This window comes from Strongylocentrotus purpuratus, unplaced genomic scaffold (assembly GCF_000002235.5).
Source record: "Strongylocentrotus purpuratus isolate Spur 01 unplaced genomic scaffold, Spur_5.0 spur5_scaffold_20, whole genome shotgun sequence".
NCBI classification, from domain to species: Eukaryota; Metazoa; Echinodermata; class Echinoidea; order Camarodonta; family Strongylocentrotidae; genus Strongylocentrotus; species Strongylocentrotus purpuratus.
Window position 1 is genome coordinate 22,155,869 of NW_022145606.1, and position 7,816 is coordinate 22,163,684.

General features: G+C 34.8%; 1 long non-coding RNA gene across 1 annotated transcript; it reads right to left on the minus strand.

Moving 5' to 3' along the window:
* Positions 1-515: 515 nt before the first annotated feature.
* LOC100889519 lies at positions 516-5,104 on the minus strand. The gene is made up of 2 exons (XR_004065549.1): positions 5,006-5,104; positions 516-3,825 (listed from the first exon to the last, which is right to left on the minus strand). It is a non-coding gene; the product is annotated as an uncharacterized LOC100889519 (long non-coding RNA).
* Positions 5,105-7,816: the final 2,712 nt, after the last annotated feature.

Genomic DNA, 7,816 nt, shown 5'->3' on the forward strand with positions numbered 1-7,816 from the left:
TACCTCTCTATCACAATCATTTATGCATATCAGCCAAGTGATGATCTTATAACCTTGCACTCTCCCATTCTCACAGAATCGAATGAAACTTACACTAAATGTCCAAGATTAAAAATAAATGTCATTTGCCATACAATTTTGGTAGAAAATGTATACTGTCTGAGTAATGAAGTAATCAAGGTTAGTAGCCCCGACACCATTTGTGTGGTCCCATATACATCTTTCTGTGTACAGTGCTTGTTACTTTACCAAGACTGGGCCAAATTTATTATAAGTTTGATGACTCCAGGACTTTGCAGTACACACCAATACTTACATGCTACATGATCAACTTGTTTTAATCCATTCCACACCTTTTCTTTCACAATGCAATCTGATGACCAGAACTCACTTTTATATCTTTAAAATCAACACAAAAAATTGTCCAGGCTGTCCTTTTTTCCACTTTTTGGAAAGTTACTTCAGGAGATTAGAGCAGCTGAGGCAATAGAGGGAATCGCTTTAAATTGACAGTGTTCATATTGCAAAGTTGTTGGTTGAAACAATCAGGCAGCATTTATTAAACGGTGGCATATAAACAACATTCTGATAAACTCGTATTCTATGTTTTGAATATGGATCAATAAAAGAGTATCTAATAATGATGTACATCATCCTGTTGTGAAATTCTTTAGTTAACAATGATATAGCAAAGGGAAAAAGTAACACTATATACCGGTACATCAAAGGTGGTAATGCCATAAGTCGGATGACTCGGCCCGTCCATTCTATCATAAATTACTCTGATTAACAAAATGACACTGTTACATTCAGTGACAGTCCCTATAATTAACAAATGGTGTATGGATGTACATGTAGGATAAGGGTCTGATACTTCCAGATATTTCTTTACTCTGACTAAAACATTGATTTAATTACATAAAGATTATTAAAGATACACAAAGAAACAAAGATTTTTTAAACCCATAAATCATATATTCTCCATATTTTGTAACATCCATTTTCATTACTTATATTCTTTAGACAATTTGGAATAATACCAACAAAAAATTGGAAAGATCCAGGTTATTTTTTATGACATGTTATGTATAGGTAATTTCATATTTTTTTCAACTTATGTACTTTATTGTTTTATTTCATTTTTAACTATAATTAAACTATTTTGACCCCCAAAACAAACACCTACACTATAAATAACAACCAATGTTCTACCTCTTTTTTGGAAAAATGATTACCTTATATTTTGAACGCAAATCATGAAAATAAACAATTTTCGGGATGACATGCAAAGACAAAAGGTCAAGTGACTGTGTAACAGTAAGTCTGATTTTTTTGAAAAAATTTGTTTCAAAAGATGCGAGAGACTCAAAAGAAAAAAGTCATACAATTTCAACACAATATTTTGTTTGCATTAAATAGTTATCGTCAAAAATTTAGATGGGATGGGGGGCTTATTAAGGCCCCCCTCCCTGAGATATATAGGGTTAAGGACACTGAGTACAGAACTCTAAAATCCATCACAAGTCAATTATAGTTAAAGGTAACACTTGGTTTTGGTAATGAAAATGAACTAGTAGAAAATTCATGAAACATATTCTGTGTGAATGATAAGACAAAGTATACAGATTTTAAATTAGCAAAGTGGCAACATAAAATAAAAACTGAACTTGGAAAAAAAATCCCTACACAGATATGCATATGCGATACCCAGGCGTGGTGTTGTGACATACATGTACTTTCACTTGGATATAAAATGAGATAAAATTTAAAAGCCCACATGAGTGTTTTCCTACCTTCCTGAACTAAACACTATACATTTAAATGTACAATTTAACAAATGACGAACTACAAAACGAAAGCAAAATGTGATTTTGTTCAAGTCTGCACAAACAGCAAAGTACAAGAAATGTACAAAACATAATTTCTAAGAAATATAAATAAACCTTGAAGGGGGGGGGGGGGGGATTTGTGATAACTTGTTAATAGACAAATGTTGATCAGTAGCATTATAGTTTTTTAAAAGTAGCATTTTACAAGCAGATATGTATCTAGTTTAATTGCTTAATCTTTAAGGAAACATGAGTAATTGTTTATTTATGGGCATCTTGCTTACAATAGAGCAACACCTTAATTTAGTCCTTTAGAAGGTGCGTTGTTCATTAATGAGATACTACTCCCCCCCCCCCAGATTTGTTTCAAGTTAATGCACAATCAAATATGCATGAAAAGACAGAATATGTCCTTGACAGTGCTTATTTTAAGTTAAGTTTTTATAACTCTAGAAATGTTTTTGACAAAGAAAAAGTAATGTCCCTTATGGTCTTGTGTCACCAACCACAACAATTTCATACAGACAGAGACAATGGTTAGTATTTGTATTTGTAACCGATTAGGCACTGTTGACTATATAGAGGGTGCAAGTAGCTATAAGTAGTGGAGTGGGGCTTTAAAGGTGAAAACATTTAAGAACATTTCATATTTTGGGTCAAATTATATTAAATTAAAGTATTGACGTTTAATTCAGAAGATTGCTGCATTGAAAGTGTTTGCTTAAAAAAAATTCACAAGTTCCCTAAAGACAAAGCGCCCTCTACACCTATGAAACTTATTACCTTCAATAACAATATGTGAACACTAGGGAGAGATGTGGTAGATTTTAGCCACCACAACAAAATACCATTTAGGTTAGATATATGCTTTCACATTTGTCTAAAGTTGACAGCCTAAAATAACTAAAAGGCATTGTTTAACAATATTTCCAGCTTTAAAAATCTGAGTTAGATGGCAATACATGCCACCAGTGTCTCTGGTATCGTGAAAAAACTGTAGTCCAAAAATGACCATTTGGTGCTTTAAAAGACGTGAACATTTCTCAGTGAACAGTTTTATCATACTCGTTTCCCCCTATAGACAGTTAGAATATAGCACTGGTCTAACAAAATATTCATGAGTTATATGTATTCATAAATGTCTAGATAGTGCCAGCATAATTTACTTTTTTTTTTCATCCATGCGAATGTCATTATACACCTCAGACATCAGAGTTTGACCACTTTTTTAATCTAACCCTCACAGTATGAAAAATATGTCATTAAGCATTACTTTATTAGACATCTATGTGTATTCAGTGAATGGGAAAAAAAGTAAATGTGTTCAAATTTGTATAATCTTTTCAAGAGCTATGAAGGGTAAGTTCTTCTTGGTCACTTGATTGTATCACTTTTCTTTAAACGGCTGACATGAGAGCAGAGGCAAATTTCATATTCCAGTGCCAGGACACCTTTTGTCTTGACAGATTTACGATGGACAGACAACCCCAAAAACATAATGTCACCAGCATGACCTTCAGTAGGAGGAGACTTTTAATACAAATGACTGGATACTTCAGTAAGTGCATGGTGTGATTTTTCAGGGATTTTAAACAATTTCAAACAGTATTTTATCAAGGTTCAAAAGACACATCTCATCGGCTATCTTATATAGATAAATACTTCAACTTCATGTACTTACTAAACTATTTACAAAATATCAACAATACGTTGTATTAAAGGAAGTCAAGTATTACATATTTATTAACTTATTTAGGACATTTGCTGCAGATATAATGGGAAAGCTCAATACCCTCAATACACCTTTCGTGCGTCCAATTTTTACATTTCATACACTCTATCCAAAACTCCCTTGGGGCACTCCTTGCCCACTCCTCTCCACAAACGGCACAACAACACTCCTTCTTCCCCTTTCTCCTCCTCGTCCATCTCTTCCGCCTCTTCCTTCTTGATTCTTCATTGCTTCCTGCCCTCTTCAGAGCCTGTCCGGTTTGTTCTGTATTCATAATGGTAAGAAAGGACAAATTATAAGCATATCAATGATTTAATTAAAGGACAAACATTTACTCCAAATGCCATGTAATTTGAAGTGAAATGACATCTTGAGTGGCAGACTTTCACCAAAAATATTAAAGGAGAAGCCCAAACTACATTGATTATTCTAAGTGGGCATTAATAACTTCCTACATACCCCTAGGAGCCACATTAAAGTTTCACCAAAAGAGAAAAAATTGGAGAGCCTTGAGTAGCTGAATTAGGGTATGTGTAGCCATTGTTTCGAAAGTGTTGCCGCCGATCGTAGAGGGTGACATACTATAGGAGTGGAGTAGGGAAAAACTGCATCTGGGCGCGATATCAGCAAGTGGTATAACACATGTACCTAGGATGGCTGGCTAAATAAGCAGTCAATTTTCGTGGTCGTTTTATTTAATTTCTGTCAGAAATGTTTAGTAAATTTTAGAGCATTTATTACTTTATTATTAATTTTTCAAAAATTCATACAGTTATTTAGTTTTTGATGAATCATTTTAGTTTGATAAATGCAAAATAGACATAAAAATAATCAGAAATTCGTTGATCTTCAAATCGAGCACCCACTACAGCAAATATATAACAATCGTATACTACACGCATCACTTGTATATAGATCACATCATGATGGCTGTGTTTGCATCTGTTTTAAGAATCCATCAACTTTAATCGCAGCAGCCCATTGTCTGAACTAACTCTGGTTGCATTACTTTGTTAGGAATCGAGTGAAAGGATTTCTGGAGTCCTTTCCCAGAGGCAATGTGACACCCAAACGCTTGGCAGTACATCATCCTCTTTTCAATAAGTACATTTATGCACATATGGCGGAAGGGCACACATCCAGGCAATTCCTAATGCAGTTACCCGCTTACATGTCACAACTCGGAAGGGGTACATGCTTAGGCCGTGAAAATGGTGATTCCCAATGTGGTACATGAGCAGACGACGCATGTAATACATGTCATATTAAATAGTTAATAACGCAAGGTTTTTGTATCAAACATGTTTTAATATTACTTTGTACAGGATTATGAGACTTTAAGGCGGCAAGTTTTTCTTCTCATAGATAACAATGAAATATCAGGTTTGGTAGTGTTCAGTGTAAGAATGCCCCTGATCAAAATTTAAAAACAAACAACTCTTACTTTGGCCAGCACGAGATCCAGCAGCTGCATCCTCTTCTCCTCCTTGTCTCTCTTCTCCCTCTGGTCCCTCTTCTTCTCCCTCTGGTCCCTCCTCTTCTCCCTCTGGTCCCTCCTCTTCTCCCTCTGGTCCCTCCTCTTCTCCCTCTGGTCCCTCCTCTTCTCCCTCTGGTCCCTCCTCTTCTCCCTCTGGTCCCTCCTCTTCTCCCTCTGGTCCCTCCTCTTCTCCTACTGGTCCCTCCTCCTCACGTTCTTGCTCCACTACCTCCCTCCTCTCCTCCTCCTCTTCCTCCTCCTCCTCTTCCTCCTCCTCATCTGTATCTGGCTCTACATCTATATGGAGCAAAAAGAACCAAAGATATTCAATTCAGTTAAACAGTTTCACATTTGGAAATCTTGTAGTTGGCTAGCTCATCTACAACAAGGTACCATCAACAACCCTTGCCAATGGGCAGAGATCTTTGAGCTCTAGAGTGTCACAATGATACAATGTCATGTTAGAAAATGGAAAATATTGTCGAAGCTTGATGACATTTGATCATAAAGTCTGAACAAGTATAATTTTCAGTCTTGCAAACTGTTTTTATACATGTACTGATGGTTGTAAACTTGTAATAAAAATTGACCCATCAGATCAATGCCATTGAATAAATGACAATTAAAATTTTGTTTGAATTCACAAAAAGGCAAAAATATTCCCACTATTGCTTAAAAGCATACATAACAGGCAAATCAACATTAAATTTTTTTTTTTTAAATCATCAAAACATCATATTCATGAAGTGCAAGCACATTAGAGCAAGGGATATATTGGGACAGAATTTTTTTGTAGTAAGGGGGGGGGGGGGGGGGTATAACCATCGAACAAAGTCAAATCCAGTTCTATTAAAATCTCTAAAGACGCAAATCCTCTCATTTTAATCGTATGTAGAAATATAATTGAACTTTTAATGACAACATTAAAAATAGCTAAGAGTGATGCTTGTTTATGTAGATATAATAAGTAAAGTTATGCTTATATCCCCTTCCCCCTCCCATCTTTGTTGTGTTTTTTTTTTTTGGGGGGGGGGGATCCAGTTCATTCCCTGCTTACCCTTCCTCATGAAGACCTCATATGACCGGATAAGTGATTTTTGAGCGCTATGACGAAAACTTTCCGCCTTTCCTGGGGTGCCAAATGATGAGCAGCGCTTTCTTTTAGGGGCATCAGCGAAATACAAAACAACTACATGGTAGTTGTGGTTTGCCCACAATTGATGGGCCTGATAATAAGAAAGAAGAAAAAAAATGATTGTTAACTCACAAAATCAATGAGGAATTGGTGAATTCACCAGAAATTGATGTTGGTTGACAATAGTTAATCACATTACAATTTTTTTTTATTTATGGTGGGTTAGTGGTTACCACTTTCAATACCACATCTCAACAACAAAAAACATTAGGCTTACTTTGTAAATAAATTTGTGTTTGAATTGCTCTTTATTCTCAATCCTTTCCTTCCTATATAACACAATAGAACTGATAGGAGGGTGTTATGGGATTAATAGGATTAGGCAAAACAAAAGAAACATAGACAAGGCACTCTAACTGCTCCCTGTTTTATAGCTATTGTTAATATGCTTGGGGCTCTGCATAGCTCCATAGTTCAATAAGTCAGTTGTATTTATATTATTTCAAAAACACCACATTTGTCTTTAATTTAAAAATTGAAATATGCAAACAAAAATCCTCTTTGATTGCTTGCAATATGACATTTTACAATTGCAAGTCTTCAAAACACATAAAGATTGTAATAACTTTATGGTCAACATATGGCATGTGAACCCATAGCTTATCAAGTACAAACAAACATTCCATTTAACTTTTAACCCATTTGAATTGTTTATGGATCTACTCTTGCTGGGATCTATGCACGTTTTATCAAAATCTTCAATCAGCTAGATTACTACAATATAATTCTATTTTAAGAGAATGTATAAATGTATTATAACAACAATTATTGACAATAGGTCACCTTACTTAAATGTCAAATTGCAGCTAATGTCCACTAACTTAATACAACCAGCTCAAGAAATTGGAGAAAAATCTTATAAAATCTCCTCTGCAACAGAATGAACTTACTCAATTTTAGACATGAGATTTTGAAATGAGGAATAAGTTGTCTTTCTTTTAATTATTGTTAGACATAAATGATAAGGCATGGCCGACATGTAATATAATTCCTAAAAAGTCCTTCTCTTCACTTTGCCCTGTAGAACTCTTGACGTCCATTTAATTTGAACTTGAATTTTTTTCAGAGGAACTTTCAAGCTAGAGAGAATCCATGAGGGTGAGGGTGATTGAATAGGACAATTCTTCTGCCTAATAGTAAATAATGTGTATGTCTCTATGTGGAATGAAGCTGCACTGCATTGGATGCAGATCTGATAATACTTACTCTTTTTTCAAGAAGATTCTTGATCTCTGTGGAGGAACTTTTGTTCAAGAAGTCCTCCTTGGCAGCTTTCCTGGACTGTACCAGGTCTGCCCCACACCTTTTGCACTTTTTTTGGGCATTTGGGTTTCTCTCTTGGCAGGTAGCACAAACCTTTTCCGCTTTTGGAGGAGGCATCTACAAAATAATTGAAGAAATATCAGTGAAAATTACTTTTATTTGTTTCATTAATCTTTCTTGTCAACTATACAATACATGTAGGGAAAATCTACGGTCGGCATTTAAAAAAAAAAAAAAAAATTTAAACCGTTTTTTTTATAGATTTTTGTTATTAATGAATAAAAATATAAAAAATATATGTATTCTGTTTGTTTAAATGG